Below are 17,995 nucleotides of genomic sequence, written 5' to 3' on the forward strand. Positions count from 1 at the left end.
CCATTGAAAATAGTGAAATCCACACCAAAAACCGCACATACAATTGACATGCTGTGTTTTGCTAAACACTTTTCAAAAGTATCTAGTAAAGAAGGTAGGTAGTATAAAGACGGAAACAAACTGTTGCATGTGCTGAATCTATTAAACAGCATTCACCACAGTGATAGACTTGGTACATCTTTTGACTGCCCTATAACAATTTATGCGGTCCCCAGTGAAACGGAGGCGTTAAAGAATGGGTACAGAACCTGCAGCCCGGAGAGAAAAGAGGAATGACACAAAGCTCAGGAGCAGGAAAGGACTAATTATGCACCGTTTCTGGTTCTTTGGTTCCCCTATTTATCAGGAGAAAGAGGTCACTTGACCCTTGTTTGGCACTCCAAAAAGGAGTCGGCCATTGATGCATGTGGCACTCTCCACTGTAATTCACAGTGGGACTGCAAAATGCCAGGCTGTTACCACAACACCCATAATCTTCAACAGAGAGAGATATATGCACCCATGGTCATTGGAAAAGGGGACCCACATTCCCCAAATTAGTGGGAGTCCTGAAAGTAAAATCTGCACCTATCAGACATTTATGGCATACAGTTGTGTTCAAAATAATAGCAGTCAGACATCACTAACCTGATCAATCACTGTTTTTGGTAGAAATGATATTTCTACATGGCAAATAATTTACTAGCAGTCATGACATGCATGCTGCCGATTCTGTGTAATTAAGGCTACTTTCACACTAGCGTTCGGGGCTCCGCTTGTGAGTTCCGTTTGAAGAGGCTCACAAGCGGCGCCGAACGGATCCGTTCAGCCCTAATGCATTCTGAGTGGATGCGGATCCGCTCAGAATGCATCAGTCTGGCTCCGTTTGTCCTCCGCTCCGCTCAGCAGGCGGACACCTGAACGCAGCTTGCAGCGTTCGGGTGTCCGCCTGGCCGTGCGGAGGCAAACGGATCCGTCCAGACTTACAATGTAAGTCAATGGGGACGGATCCGTTTGAAGTTGACACAGTATGGCTCCTCAATTTTCAAACGGATCCGTCCCCCATTGACTTTCAATGTAAAGTCAAAACGGATCCGTTTGCATTATCATGAACAAAAAAAACAAAAAAAGTTTTTTTTTTTTTTTTTGTTCATGGTAATGCAAACGGATCCGTTCTGAACGGATCTAAGCGTTTGCATTATAGGTGCGGATCCGTCTGGGCACATACCAGACGGATCCGACCTAAACGCAGGTGTGAAAGTAGCCTAAATCACTTATTGAAAGGGGCATGTTTAAAATAATAGCAGTGTGGAGTTCAATGAGTGAGGTCATTCATTATTTGAAAAACAGGTGGCAATTATTAATTCAAGTGAACAGAGCTTAGCCGCGCCCAGGCCATTGATACTAGTCGTGACGTCACTGGGCCTGCAGTAAACAGCGAGAAGGCCGTGGCGCTACTGCCAGCACTGCTGTCTTCTCAAACAGCTGATCGGCAGGGGTCCCGGGTGTCGGACCCCCGCCGATCAGATGCTGATGATCTATCCAGAGGAAAAAAAAAATAATAATGCAGAACCCCTTTTAAGGAAGGAAGGCAGCAAATGTTGTACATGCTGGTTACAGTGCATTTCTCTCTGAAATTCTGAGGAAAATGGGTTGTTCCAGACATTGTTCAGAAGAACAGCGTACCTTGATTAAAAACTTGATTGGAGAGGGGAAAACATATAATGAAGTGCAGATAATGATAGGCTGCTCAGGTGAAATGATCGCAAATGCTTTAAAATGGCAACCAAAACCTGAAAGACGTGGAAGAAAGCGAAAAACTACCATTCGAATGGATAGAAGAATAGCCAAAATGGCAAGGACTCAGCCAACAATCAGCTCCAGGAAGATCAAAGATCTAAAGTTACCTGTGAGTACTGTTACAATTAGAAGACGCCTATGTGAAGGCAAGCTGTCTGCAAGAAGCCCCCGCAAAGTCCCACTGATAAAAAAAAGAGATGTGCTGAAGAGGTGACAATTTGCCAAAGAGCACATTGACTGGCCTGAAGAGACATTTTGTGGACTGATGAAAGTAAGATTGTTCTTTTTGGGTCTAGTGGCCGGAGAATGTTTGTCAGACGACCCCCAAAAACTGAATTCAAGCCACAGTACCCTGTGAAGACAGTGAAGCATGGTGGAGCAAGCATCATGATATGGGGATGTTTCTCATACTACGGTGTTGGGCCTATTTATCGCATACCAGGGATCATGGATCAGTCTGAATACATCAGAATACTTGAAGAGGTCATGCTGCCTTATGCTGAAGAGGAAATGCCCTTGAAATGGGTGTTCCAACAAAACAACAACCCCAAACACACCAGTAAACGTGCAACCAGTAAACGTGCAACATCTTGGTTCCAGACCAACAAGATTGAAGTTATGGAGTGGTCAGCCTAATCGCCGGATCTTAATCCAATAGAAAACTTGTGCGGTGACATCAAAAAAGCAGTTTCTGAGGCAAAACCAAGAAATCGAGAAGAACTGTGGAATGTAATCCAATCATCCTGGGCTGGAATACCTGTTCACAGGGGCCAGACGTTGGTTGACTCCATGCAACACAGATTTACAGCAGTTCTCAGAAACAGTGGTTATACAACTAAATATTAGTTAAGTGATTCAAAGGAAAGCAAAATCTTTAAACATTTTTCAGTTTATATAGTGAATGTTTGAGTTTGTAAAGAATACAAACACTGCTATTTTTTTGAACAGTCTAATATTCACTTTTCTTCAATTTTTTTTAGAGGAACAACACAATTTTGATATATTTTTCTTCATTTTTTGATTTGGAATAGACTGTGTAGTGTTCCCAATGCATTTGTGTGTATGGAAATAAAAGCTATTAATGATTTTGAGCTTTATTCACTTTTTTAAACACTGCTATTATTCTGAACACAACTGTATACGGTACTTCTGATATGCCATAAATGTCTTAAAAAGTAATACCCCTTTAAGTTTTATTACAGCCATTGAAATTGGGGATTGGTTGAACAGTAAAATTGTCACTCAGACAAAAAAAAGGCTATGCTGACCCCTCCACTCCCTGCCTTAAAGAGCATCATGATCAACCATATTGAACAAGACATATTGCCTGGTAGGGTTGATCATGCTGATTAAAACATTACTTTCATTCTGTTTCTTTATTGACCCACTGTCTACAAATCACTCTTTTTTATAGTTATACAAATTAGATTCAAGCACCGAGGGGCCTGCCAGAGCCCTTGGAGCACCAGTTTTGTAACATCCCTCTGTTTTGGCCATTCCCCTTCTCCTGGATTGACAGAACTAGACATCTCATCTAGCCTTGTCTTCTTACGCTTGTGCTGGGGCTCTGTGCCTCAGTACTGACACCGGGAGCAGCAGCAGCAGATCCACTGTGCAGGCTCTTTAAAGTAAGTGGTAAAACTAAAACAATGTGTCATAAGGGAGTGAATATGCTTCTAACCAGGAATTCCTGTCTCTCCAGGGATCTGCATATCCAGGGACCTAGAGGGGGTTTCAATAGCCCAAGAGGGGGTCTAAAGATGTTCTTCCTGAGCAGCCTCCACGTCATGAGGACAATAGGACGTGGCTCAGACTACAAAGGCTATTGTTTCTTCATTGTCCACTGCACACAGCAGGAACATTTCCAGCTCATATTCCCATCCCAAAAGGAATTGTGCTCTAAAGCGAAAAATAAACTCGGACAGCCCCTTCTCATTGGAGTGATGCCCCTGCTTGATCTTTAATCTATGTTATATGCATACAGTCTAGGTCTGGTACCCATGGTGCTGCAGATGGTCTGTTCTGTAAAGGAGTCTAGCAACACTCCCTTCATGTCTTCTGTAGTCATCAACTTAACATCTGCATTCAGCATCAGGAGTCAAGTTCTGCCCTGGGATTAAATATCCCTTATGCTGAATGGAGAACCAATGGATCTTAAAATAGAGGAGTATCAGCTCTGAGCAAAGAGGAAACCACATGCAGATGGACTTTTAGCGTACTATTCAGACAGTGGCTCCAATCCTCACAATCGTTGTTGATTCCCATTTAGCTGTGCCCCATTAGGACACAGATTTGATAAATGACGCTAACATAACTTCATATCCTACTGAAGCCCGAGACCCATCTCCTGAGCCATTTCTCAGCTCCATGCTTTACATTGCAGCTCAGTTTTTTCAGATTGGCTTTTGTGTACAAGCACAAGCCCAGCAAGAGGACCCTGCATGGAGAGCCGATTGCCATTGCATCAAGGAAATAATAATTATACAGTAAAGGCAAAACAATCACATTATACTTTAAAGGGGTTGTCTGGGATCTTACCCAGCAGATCCTACACCGCCACGCTAGTTCTCCAGGCTGGGCTCTGGTTTCCCGGCTGCAGCACTGCGGCCAGTCTCAAGTGTTTGGTTTCCTCCTTAAACCAGATAACGCCCTTAAATGTATATTTTTTTTAATATTTCTCTATTACTGTCTAATCTGTAGCATTTCATAATCAGGCACTATTCAGAATAGCAAAAAAGTCCAAATGGATCCAGCGAGTAAAATCAATGATTCTTTATTTCTTCATTTAAAAAAATAAATAAATGTATAAACAAGTAATTCTCCTGCATAAAATCAACACGTTTCAACCATAAGACAGGTCTTAAAGGATTCTTTATTTCTTCATTTAATGAAGAAATATGAATCCATGAAGATTTTACTCACGGGAATCATTTGGACTTTTTTGCTGCATCTACGTTGGGTGTGAACACAGCCCGGATCCGTGCAGTGCAGGTCGGAGCACCTTTACCACTTGAGAGCTGGACTTTGTTCTACCTACTATTCAGAATAGATCTCTGCATACAAAGGGGCAGAGTTACTAATCCTATAGAAGGTGTAAGCTTAGACCGGCCATCTAGACCAGCACCAGATTCATCACAGGGGCTCAGGCTGGAGGAGGAATGTGCTGCAGGGATAGACACTTCTGTATAAAGGGCGGCCATACATAGCTATTGACTGTTATACATCTCTCCCGACTCCCCCATAGATACAATTCTGGCGGGGGCTTATCTCCAGGGAGAACAAAAGGATTAAGCAATAATATTCACTTCACCCAATCCTTCTGTCCCCTGACATCATCTGCTGGGGGAGAGTCGGGGGCTCCCCACATACATTAGACTGTTGGCCGCACTAATGTCTATGGGGGGGCTTCAAAGGGGTTTTCCAAGACTTTCTAACTGATCCTCAGGAGAGGTCATCAGTATGTGATTGGAGCGGGGGAGCACACTCTGGACCTCCACCGATCAGCTGTTCGATAAGGCAGTCACCGCCGCCTTCTCTCTGCTTTCCCTAGGCCAGTGACAACACAGTTGTGTAGCGCACAGGCGCTATACAATGTACGGCGCTCTGCTTGGTGAGCTGTGAGAAGGCAGCGGTGCTCACAGGAGTGCTGCTGCCTCCTCAAAACAGCTGATCGGCGGGGGTCCCAGGTGTCAGACTCCCACCGATCACATACTGATGACCTATCCTGAGAATATAAAAATCTCAGAAAACCCTTTTAAAACTATACCTATAATTGGTTGGCTTACTGTGAAACAGAATTTTAGGCCTGAATTTTGGCACAAAATGGTGCATCTTAGACCATGCTCCCTTTCAAATTAAACCGCAACCTTTTTAGACTAGGCAAAGAAATTCTCTAAACCTAGATGTGCCAAATTCTAAGTGAACTCACATTAGTAAATGTGGGACAAAGTAATAAAAACTGGAGTAAAGGAAAACTGGCGTAGTTGCCCATAGAAACGAATCATATTTAACGTTGCATTTTCCAAAGGAGCGTTGAAAAATGAAAGGTGGAAGCTGATTGGTTGCCAGTTTTCCTTTACACCGATTTTCATAAATCTTCCCATAAATGTGCAAATATAGCCTCTGACGGTGTCCTGGACATTCACAATAAGGGTCCATTCACACGTCCGCAAAATGGATCCGGATTCGTTCTGCAACGTTGCAGAACGGATCCGGACCCATTCATTTTCAATGGGGCCGGAAAAGATGCGGACAGCAAACAGTGTGCTGTTCGCATCCGCACTTCCGTTCCGCAAAAAATAGAACATGTTCTCTTCAGACACGGACAAGAAAAGGCTTTTCTGTTAAAGTGTGGACCGCACATGGCCAGTGTCCGTGTTTTGCGGATCAGCAATTTGCGGACCGATAAAACACTTGCGGACGTGTGAATGGACACTAAAGCTGCAAGTGTCCCCTCGCTGCCCCTTCTTGTATCATGTCACTGGTACTGTGAACCCTTCCCCTCCACAAGGAGTCTAAATATATCAGTGCCAGCACCCAACATTATTTATTAATATCTGTGCTAGAGGGCAACGATTTGTCACCCGCTAAGAGCAGCTTCTGTTATGTCAATGACCTGTCTTGTGGTATGTGACGCAGGAAGCCAAGAGAACAGAAGAGATCCTCCGCACGGCAACTATCAGATATACTGATCTCTTTCCAATACCCCAGGTTACATTTTAGAACCCCTCCCCCCAATTAGAGTGACTATGGTTCCCCAACTATACATATAGCGATATGGCAACTGCTTCGTCCATATATTTCCAGAAAAATCATTTGACTAGATGTGAGCTCTAATCAGCTTATTCAACAATGTAGAATAAAAACACCAACAAAACCGCTAAAAAATATTAAATACTGGTAAATAAAATTATATTTTTTTGCTTTATAGCAGAAATATTTGGGATGAAAAAGGAAAAAGCTGTAAATTAAAACAGTAAAGTAAAATAAATTAAAGATGACCTATTCTCTGGACAGGTCATCAGTATCTGATCTGCGAGGGTCCGACACCCAGGACCCCCGACGATCAGCTGTTTAAGCAGGCACCGGAACGCCTGTGAGCGCCACAGCGCCGTACACTGTATAGCGGCTCAGGTTGGTATCACAGCTCAGCCCCATCAGATACTGATGACCAATCCTGAGGGCAGGTCATCAGTATTAAAGTCTCGGAAAACCCCTTTAACTTAAAGGGGTTCTGCAGTTTGTTTAAACTGATGATCTATCCTCTGGATAGATCTTCAGCATCTGATCGGCGGGGGTCCAACACTCGGGACCCCCGCCAATCAGCTGTTTGAGAAGGCAGCAGCGCTGGCAGTAGCGCCGCGGCCTTCTCGCTGTTTACTGCAGGCTCAGTGACGTCACAACTAGTATCAACTGGCCTGGGCGGGGCTAAGTTCTGTTCCAATTGATACTAGTCGTGACGTCACTGGGCCTGCAGTAAACAGTAAGAAGGCTCCATTCACTTCTATGGGAATTCTGAAAAAAGGCTGATCGCTGGCTCGTTCTGACAATTGGTCGTTTCCTGTGTCTAGGGAGCAGAGAATGGCGGGGAGACCCAGGAACTGTTTGCAGAGGGACGGTGGAGGATCAGTCAGCTGATTTGACCTTTTTTTTATCTTTTATAATGGATTCTGATTTTGTTTTAAGATAATATATACCGCTATATAGGCTGGACAACTCTACTAAATAACAACCATCATGATCAATGCAGAGGTCAACAATGGATACAGCCTTCAGCACAAGGAAATATAGACCTCAATGTGAAAAATAAATCTCCTCCTGCTCACAGTGACTGAAATAATACAGTTTTTCTGCTGTCCTGGCATTTGGATGTGAAGAATTTGACCTCTAAAAGGGAGTGTAAGGGATTGAACCTGTGAGGAGCTATGGTAGGGGGTTGGGAGGCGAGACAAAGAGTGTATTCCCCCTCCTCCTGTGGAGAGCCGTGAGATGAGATCATTCTAACTTCTGTCTTTTTTTTTTTCTCCTCCTAAAGTTTGCCAAGTGCAGGACATTCTCCTCTTAGGTATATTTGCCGTTTGTGCACCCATCACAGAGGCAGCCATTTTGAATATTTAAAGGGGTATTCCCATCACATACAATGGGGGCACAGCGCTATGATATGCCCCCATTGTCTGATAGGTGCGGGTCCCACCTCTGGGACCCGCAGAACAGAGCAGGGAGAGCTGTGGCTGGAAGACCCCGGATTTCCCAGGGTCCATCCACCACCAAGCGCTGCTCCCATAAAATGCAATGGGAGCGCACCGCGCACGCGTGGCCCCTGCTCCCATTCATTTCTATGGGGCAGACAGCCTAGCGCTGGCTTGGCTATTTCTATTTTCGGCGGTCCCATAGAAATGAATGGAGGGCGGCTGCGCATGCGCAGTGCACCCTCCGTTCATTTCCCCGCTCCATTCTCGTTGTAGGTGCGGGCCCCGCACCTGTCGGACAATGGGGGCATATCCTAGCTATATGCCCCCATTGTCTGAGATGGCAAAACCCCTTTAAAATAGTGGCATTCTATTCAACGAAGGATTGTTTTGCCTCTTAAGGTCCCCATACACATTAGTGTATTGTAGGCAAAACTGAGAATGGCGGGTTCAGGCAACAATCTAATGTGCGTGGGGGTCTTCCGATGCTTCCCACCAGATTATGTTGGGGAAGTGAAGGATCGGGCAAAGTGAATATTTTCACTCACTCCTTTTGTTGTCCAAGGAGATAAGTCACCAGAGGTGTCTGGCATCAGCTTTGTCCTCTCTCCCCATTGAATGTGGATGTGTATTGGGGGGGGCTTGGGAAGGAGTTGGAAGAGATGGCTGTCGGCCAAACATCATGTATGGCAGCCCTTATATAAAACAGTGACCAATACACCAATGGCTGCAAAGGTCAAGTGTGTATACAGGCATGTCACCACTGCAGCCAGGTAAACTGACTGGAGGGAAGCAAAGTAGCAGAAGCACTGGAGGAGGCATGGGTGCAACAGGTGCACACAAATTTATTTTCTTTCCGTGTCCGTTATAGTTTTTTTTGCGGACCATATACGGAACAATTCATTTCAATGAATTGCAAAAAAAACTGAAGTTACTCTGTGTGCATTCCGTTTCCGCATGTCCGTATTCACGTTCCGCAAAAAAATAGAACATGTCCTATTATTATCCGCATTACAGACAAGATAGTACTGTTCTATTAGGGGCCAGCTGTTCCGTTCAAAATACGGAATGCACACGGACATCATACGTATTTTTTGCGGACCGCAAAAATACATACGGTGGTGTGGCCTAAGGATTTTCTTAATATGTTATAAGGGTACACCCGTATGTCACGATCATGGCGGAACTGCGACAAGTGCCACAGTGGGCTCTAATAAAACGGTTTAGTCGGTCTGCACGGTTGATGGCCGCACAGCACCTTCAGACAGTGTGGCCCTCATTAGTTTAACGAGTAACAGTCCATTTAGCCACATTTTTCATTAATTCGGACAACCCCTTTGAACATTAAAGTGAACTTTTACAATTCCAATGAGAACCAAACACAAGTTTCGGCCTCAGGGGAGAATGCGAAGAGATCATTTACACGTGCGCAATACAATAAGTCCTATTCCGACTATGACAGAGGAAGCGGCCATCTTCCTTATAAGCCTATAAATACAGGATGTTCGTTTGATCCTCAGGCTTTGTTTACGGAGATACTGGGTGGATACTTCTGGTTTTCTCTTTCTTCTTCGTGCAGCTACATGAAAGGGACCTTGTATATCATGGCAGTAAAGCTGTGCGCATGGGGCCTGTACTGTGATACAAAGCTGTAACCACTCCCTGCGCCTCTGGATAATGCCTCTTTTCGACATAATACCTGAAAAGTTCTTTCCTTTCTGAAACTGTCTACCAGAAAATGTCTTAATCTCCCCTAGCAACCAATCACGGCACAGCTTTCATTCTGTATAGTGCGTGTGAAAAGTGAAAGCTGCTTTGTGATTGGCTGATATGAGAAACAAAGACCGTTCATAAATCTGCCCCAGACCGCCATAAGAGAACACAGTATGGAACAATTGGGTCAAATAAAAAAATTAAAAAAAAATTCTCATTGAAGGCATAGGAAAGGTATCCGCATGGATCCACACACTGCAATGCATGTCGCATTACCACCTCCTACAACTCAAAACTTGTATAGTGTGAGAATAAGGCCGAAGCACCATTCGCTGTACACCTGAATTAAATCTGCTGTTCACTATTTTAGTACAGATTTAAAGAGGATCTGTCCCCCAAATGCTGTGTAAACTGTCAGCAGCATGTTATAGAGCAGGAGGAGCTGAGGCAGATTAAGATGGTTTTGTGGGAAAAGATTCAGTAAAACTTATAATTTATACATTTAAATTTCTGCTATTTCTACACTTAAGAAGCATGGTACAGCCTGGTAGGGTTGATCATGCTGATAAAAATGGTACCCTGATTATGTTATGTACGTTGCCCCAGTGATGAGAAAATTGGATTCTTATTAGTATGCAAATAAGCTTCCTGGAGCACTGAGAGGCTGGCCAGAGCACTGGGAGCACCAGTTTGTTACACTCCTTAGCTTTGGTCCCTCCCCCTTCCCCTTTGACAGGCTTCTGGTCTACACGGCGCAGGCGTAAGAAGACTGGGTCACATCAGAATTCTTGCTGTGTCAATCCAGGGGAAAGGGGGAGGGACAGCAAACGTACCCGTTGATGTTAATACGTTTAGGCCTCGTTCACATTCCCTTGTCTCTGATGACCTCTGTGACAAGATGGTTCATCTGTGAAGATGCCTGTGTCCCAGAAGCCAGAAAAAGCAGTAAATGTATGAAGATTTTCTGACTCCTTTCTCACAAAACTATACATCAATCTGCTCGGCTCCTCCTGCTTTATAACATGCTGCCGGCAGACTACACTGCATTTTCTGGTGCTCTCTTTTTTAATGAGCACTTGTCAGAAAGATCAACCCTATTAGACCAGACATACTGCCCAGCAGGGATGTATCTGCTGATTAAAATGATAAAAATGATCCGATCCACATAATGCGGAACGAATACGGCCACTATCCGTGTTTTGCAGATCCACAATTTGCAGACTGCAAAAATGGATACGGTCGTGTGAATGAGCTCTAATAGTGCATTTACAAAACCGTATCTATTTTCCGATCTTCAAAATACGGATGAAGTCCGCGTTGCATCCATTTTGTTTTCGGACCCATTGTAACAATGCCTATTCTTAGGGCCTTAGGCCCCATTCACATGACTATATTTTTGCTCCTCATCCGATCTTTATTTTTTGCAGATCAGATGCGGAACCATTTATTTCAATGAGTCCGTAAAAAATATTACGCTGCAATGAATGAATGTAATAATGAAACCTGTTCTATGCATTAATAATGAAAAAGATTCCATCTGTAATTATTACTCAGTCACATCACACATGGCATACAACTTACTCATAGCAGTAACCAAACCTATCCAATAATTAGATCGTATACGGAGGGACACATTATAGGATTATGAATCTTCTCTTACTAAGGGCTCGTTCACACGAACATGTGCTGCCCGTTGCCGTATTGCGGACCGCATTTGCGGATCCGCAATACACGGGCACCGTTCTGTGGCCATTCCGCAATCACGGATGCGGAACCATTAATTTCAATAGGTCCGCAAATCCGGAGATGCGGAACAGAAGAACGGAACGAAACACTACGGAGTGCTTTCTGGGGTTCTGTTCCGTGCTTCCGCACCGCAAAAAGATAGAGCAAGTTCTATGTTTTTGCAGAACGGAAGGATCGTGGACCCATTCAAGTGAATGGGTCTGCGATCCCCATGCGGCTTCCCCGCGGACGGTGCCTGTGCATTGCGGTCCACAGCACGGCACGGGCTTCACACTTTCGTGTGAACGAGCCCTAAGACCCAGTGAGGCTCTGGGACTTGTTCTACACAGTACCATTAAATATGACCACCAGCTAGACGGGCTGGGAGTGACTCAGTAAGGTCCTGGTAGGTATCACAGGTATCTGGAGCCATGCTGACTGCAGTGCATCCCACAGCTGCTGGAGGGTGCGTGGAGGAGGATCTATAGAGCAAACACAACGATCGAGGTGGTAGCACAGATGCCCAACTGGGTTCAAGTCTAGGGAATTAGGGTAGTAGGATAGTACTTGGTAGTCTTGGTCATGCTCTTCCAACTAATGTCAGACATTTCTATCTGTGTGACACGTCGAATTGTCTTGCTGGAAGATCCCATCTGCCCCAGGGAAGACAGGCACGTATTGGTGAATGTGATCTGCAAGGATGGATTCATACCCAAATCAGTTGAGAGTGCCTTCCACATGGATGAGTGGTTCCAGAGAAGGCCAAAAAAAACATTCCCAGACCATAACGCTGCCATCACCAGCTTGTGTTCTTCCAGCAATGGTTGCAGGTGTTTGTTCTCTGTTCTCTCTTGTCCATCCGTATAATGAAACGTGACTCATAGGAGAAGACAGCCCTTTGCCAATTCAGATAAGAAGCCTTTTCTGCTGATGCAACTTTGTTAGCAGAGGTACAGTGACCATCCACCTGCTTTGGAGCCCCATACACAGGAGGGTTCTCTGAACTGTTGTGCTTTAGACACACGTCTGGTAGCCTCCTGGTTCATTTTGGCAGTGATCTGCTCCACTGCAGAGTGTCAGTTCACCCTCACGCACCTTTGTAACCATCATTCCCTTCTCCCATCAGTGGCACGTGGTGCTCCCCAGTTTCCACGTCGCTTATTCACAATGGTACCATTTGTCTACTCACGATACACTGTCACCACAGCAGCACGAGAACTGGTCCCAAACTGCGCAGTTTCAGAAATACTGTCACCCTTGTCCCGAAAGCCAATAATCATCCCCTTTTGCAACTGATAGATCGCCCCTTTTACCCATGACAGCAACGAGGGATATGTGTGCAGACAGCACCCACCACCAAGCCAGCTCACCAGACGGGACTTCCTTCATGATCTACGTGCTAACATCTAAATATAATGTGACTTGACTGTGTAAATCGCAGTGGTCACATAGCGTGCTCCACGTGTGACTCACCCATGCCACTTCTCACTGAACCCTCTCATACGTTCTATCAGTATAAAGCCTCATTCACACAGCCATGATGTGCCCATATTTCAGTGTTTATGCCAGGACTGCAAGTCCTGGTCTGATCACAACTAAAAGTGTCATAGATCACAATTTTACTATTCATTGGGGGAAATAGACCTGCAACTATGCACTGTCCTATGGTTGGTTTCAAAAGACCAGGAGCCTCCAAGACTGAAGTTAGGTCGCAATAGGATTCTAAGGGTGACCCAAGTTTGGTTCACTAGAACCCCAGACGTTCCAGGTCTAGTGGTCCTAAACTGGACTCTAGAACGAGTGTGTATTCCAGCCTAAGGCCTCTTGCACACGACCGTGTGCCCTCCAAGATATACGGTCCATATGTCCTGGAGCGGCCTTGATCGTGCGCACGGGAGCACACAGCATCATACATTACAATAATGCTGTGCACGTCGGGTCACCCGCGGGACTATTGTCCTGCACTCATAACATCATATGAGTGAGGGACAATAGGGGCGGCCCGACGTCCGCAGCATCATTGTAATATAGGATTCTGCGCGCTCCCGTGCGCACGATCATTGCCGCTCCGGGACATATGGCCCACTCACGGACCGTATATCTCGGAGGGCATACGGTCGTGTGCAAGAGGCCTAACAGTATTCATATAGCAGCCCCATGATAGGGAGACAAATTCCACACCGATATCCCACATGCTGGGTATGAATGCAGATGAATGATGGGAATTTCACATGTGTACATATTAATACAGAGTAACACTCCAACGATGTGACAGCAGATTGATGAGGAATGCGCAGACGGAATTGCTCACCCTAAGGCCCCACTAATATTTGTGGTCCACATCCGATCTGCATTTCTTACAGATTGGATTCAGACCCATTCAGCTCAATAGGGCCGCAAAAGATGCCAACAACACACCATGTACTGTCCGAATCTATATGTCCGTCCCTCGGGCCCCGCAAAAAAAAATATAAAAAGAAAATAGAACATGCAAACAAAAAAAAGGCATTTGTTACATAGCGAGGGACCTGTAGAAGGTGTTAAAGCACACATCTTTAACAAAGGGGAAAATGTAGGATGCAAACAGCCAGTATCCGTGTTTTGTGGATCCATGATTTCCGGTCTGCAAGATGGATATGGTCGTGTGAATAGCCCTAAGGGTACACCGCCAGAATAGTGACCACTAAACCTGGACTATCACCCTCAGCTTCCAATTAGTACTGTAGTACCATGCAGACTAATAGTCACAGAAGGCAATCACGTTTCTTCTTTCATTTCCTAATCTGCTTTAGAAGAATAAAAGCTGTAATCTGATTGGTTGCTGTAGGCCACAACTCTCGTTTCCTATCCTTCCACAATATTTTGCTACCAATGTAACAACCTGAGATGTAACCTTATACATAGTGCACCGCATTATAAACAGATGTAGCAGGGCCGAGTTTGTCATAGCTCAAGGGAAAACCACAATATATTACCTGGGAGGGTTTAAATGGGAGGGCAGCTGAAATTAAAGCATTGTGAATTCAGCTCTGCTATCTCAGCATCCCAAGATGAGCAATCAGAAGGAAAGAACATGTCAGTTCCCAAACCGCTTGGCTCTACACCGCCAATCAATGACGAGGCGGTTGAATCACGGGCGACGTCATGTGATAGTTTTTAGCCGGCACCGGTAATCAGAAATCCTGTCTTAATAACTCATTAGTCTGTGCTGGGAACATTCATCTTCTGCAATTCCTGCACGTCAGGTTCCCCTTTCCGTCATCCTGTCTCCATAGAAACCGGCTCCGGCGGGCAGTGACATCATAAGAAAGTACTGGGAGAGATACAAGCCGCAGTGGTGAAGTGCGCTAGGGGAATCGCTTGTGTCACCAGCAGCACTGAGCAGGTGCCGGAATACGTTTCATATGCAAAGTGACCCTTGACTGAAAATCTGCGCTCATCAGCAGCGATCAAACAGGGCCCAAGTCAGAGTCAATACACTGTGATCGTCAGAATAATCTATAGACTCACCAAGATGTAGCAGAGCCAAGTTTGTCCGATGCAGCAGGAGTCAATTTGTCACTTGTGGACAGTAATAATAATATTTACAAAGATAGAGCAGAACGGAGTGTGTCTGACAAAGCCGGGCAGAGTTGTCATTTGGTACAAATATCATATTTTGCTACAGGGGAGGGCTGCAAACTTAAAATGGACCTGGAAAAAATAAATAAAGTGGCCCCATGTTGTAATGGCACCTGGGCCGCGGTGTGCCCGCAGCCAGTAACCGTGTTTTGTGGATTCGTGGTTTGCGGACCACAAAACACTTGTCGTGAGCAAGAGGCCTATGCTTCAGGTCTAGTGGCCTGTAGGCTATAAGGGTGAAAGGCGGGGAAGGGAGTCATTGGCTCGCCGAGGACCTCAGGAGGACACTTGTGGCCTCCCACCAATTACATAGATACCTGACGCTCCCAGCGTTACACCGGTGGCCATGAAAAGGGCTTTGGTAGCACCCTGGAGGGTCTATGGCAGTGATGGCGAACCTTTTAGAGACCAAGTGCCCAAACTGCAACCAAATACCCACTTTTTATCGCAAAGTGCCAACACGGCAATTTAACCTGAATACCAATATAATATATCTTTCATGTACTTTATCATATAGCTATAATAGCTTAATAGCCTACAGTCAATGCGCTGCCTGTGCTGTTCATAGTGCGTCCTGTGCTGATGAATGGCAGGAAAAGTCTAAAGCATATTGGTACACCATAGAGTTTTTCCTGGGTGCGGGTGCCCACATAGAGGGCTCTGAGTGCCGCCTCTGGCACCCGTGCCATAGGTTCGCCATCACTCGTCTATGGTGTCTGACCTGTTGTGTCTCTACACAATGAGCCGAGCCATAAAATGAAGGTGAAGCTATGCATTATCGTAGAACAGTCCTCCAAACCATTGAGAGTTGAATAAAATGCCAAGCACAGTTCTGCAGTACAGTACACCTTACATACAGATGTAGCAGAGCCAGTGTGATGAACCAGTAGAACTAGCTGCAGACCTATATGATACCACATAGGATTTATTCATTTCCCATGGCAGTATATGGAGAAAGTCACCCCTCCTATCATGAAGAGCTGTGCCAAGTGGCTGACCCAGCACTGCTACATCTGTAAGCCAATACACCGATTAATACGCAGAGGAAATCAGAAATAGGACAGCCATAATGGCCTCCACTGACAGCACCCCCCCTAAGCAGTCTATATGTTATATACAGCCCACCATAACATCGTGAGGACGCTTCCAGATTCATGACCCCTCCCAGATCCTCACCTTCATCCCCTGCACGGGCCCGCATCTGCCGCACATTCATCCCCTGCTTTATTGATAGGCCGCGGACACGTCACCGGCACAGCGGGTAATAATGTGAACAGGAGCGGATATTTATCACGGATGCAGGAAGGCCAGGGCCACGCACAGAGCTGCCATCTTGGGTTCTCACTTAATATGGCTGCTGGAGCTGATGAATCCAGGCCAGCAGACATCTGTAAAGCTCATCTGGCTGGAGAACACAGGCTGCTCAGATGTCTGCTGATGTTGGAATAAAATATGGATTTGGGGAGGGTGGAAGGAATAGCAAGCAGGCGACGTATGCAGAAAATGCAAGGGAGCAGTAGGGGCACCTCAGATATAAATCCATCACAGCTAGCAATGGGCTGATACCTGGCTGAGGATACCCCTATCCTCCTGACTCAGCGGTGAGGGGGTTAATACATCAATGTAATATACTCATCACTGGGTCACGAAACGATTAACGTGCCCCCACCCCCCAATATTCATAATGCATCATGATGACGATAATACGTTACTAGTCATAAAAAAGGTTAATATATCAATAAGTGACCACCTCCCCGTCCTCCAAAAATAACATCCTGCAATTCTTACGGTCTAGCCAATGAAGGGGTTAATCTGTCACTAAAGATCTACTGCGGCGTACTCAGTGAAAGGGTTAACATCTCCCAAGGAAAATGCAGACTCCCTGAGATGTGCCCGCATCCTCCGCAGTACAGAAGAGCAGCTGACGCCCTGTTGTGTCCTGCCTAGGCCCCCATCATGTGGACATCACCCCCAATACAGAAAACATAGAGGAGCAGCTCTGCAGGAGGGGGGGGGGGGGGGGGGTTTAAGGGGTTAAATGGGAGAGAAATAGAAGGTATGAGGTCATCAGCAGCGGTGACATCAGTGTCATCCACACTGGATACAGTACCAATATATCACTGATACATTGTAACACATAATAATAACACTGTGACACCCAGGAAGGTCTCTCTGCACACACAGGGCAGTATAAACCTATGAAACTTTCCGCCATCCTTATGCCAAACACACAGACTGTAATATCACTATCGCGACATAAAACAATTATCCTGACACAGAGGTGACAGCCTCCCCCCCCCGGGATCAGCTGCTGCCCTGCAATGACGTCACCTTGTCACCCTGTTGTGCTCCAGTCAGCATGCCACACCCCAACCACTCTCCCGATTCTCCTCGGCGATAGGACAAGCTGTCGCGACTTACCGTGCGCTGGAACAGTCATCCAATGGAAGGGCGCCCCGCCATGGAGGTACGGTGGGGCACCTGGAGGACTGAGGCCGGGGATACGTTGTAGCGTGAGGATTCCCTGTCCCTCCCGGGGCCCGATGTTTCCTCCTAAGTTGTCTAGCTCTAACTGAGGCCCCTATGCCGAACGAAGCCAGAGCCGGGACAACGTCATGCGTCACATGACTGACAGGAACCGCAGCCAATAGTTGAGCGCCGTACAAAGACCACAGCTAATCAGCTTTAGAGAAGAGGAAGGGGGGGGGCGTAGCGTTAGTGATGACGTAAATGGCTGCGGAGGACGAGGATGCGTCTAAATGCGGCCCCCTAGCGGTGAGCCTGAGCAGTACAGGAGAGCTGCAGCATCAGCACCAGTTTGTTCAAAGCAGAGGAGGCCTCAGAGGCAGGGAAAGCCTCAGAGAGGAGCCAGGAGGAAGAGACCATTATGTCATGTGTCACTGCTTCATGGGGAGAGCTGCACATGACTAGGCAGCTACCATAGTGGAGCAGCCCAGGCTGCAAGGTGC

At 46.0% G+C, this 17,995-nt stretch overlaps 1 protein-coding gene across 8 annotated transcripts in view; it reads right to left on the reverse strand.

Annotated features, from left to right (window-relative positions):
* KIF1B (kinesin family member 1B) overlaps positions 1-17,622 on the reverse strand; it is a 151,554-nt gene extending 133,932 nt beyond the window's left edge. For all 8 annotated transcript variants that reach the window (XM_040430752.1, XM_040430748.1, XM_040430749.1 and 5 more), the window contains exon 1: positions 17,448-17,622. The gene's annotated coding sequence lies outside the window, so the exon portion shown is untranslated. The remainder of the gene's footprint in view (positions 1-17,447) is intronic.
* Between the last annotated feature and the right edge of the window lie 373 nt (positions 17,623-17,995).

This window comes from Bufo bufo, chromosome 1 (genome assembly GCF_905171765.1).
Source record: "Bufo bufo chromosome 1, aBufBuf1.1, whole genome shotgun sequence".
Taxonomy (NCBI): Eukaryota; Metazoa; Chordata; class Amphibia; order Anura; family Bufonidae; genus Bufo; species Bufo bufo.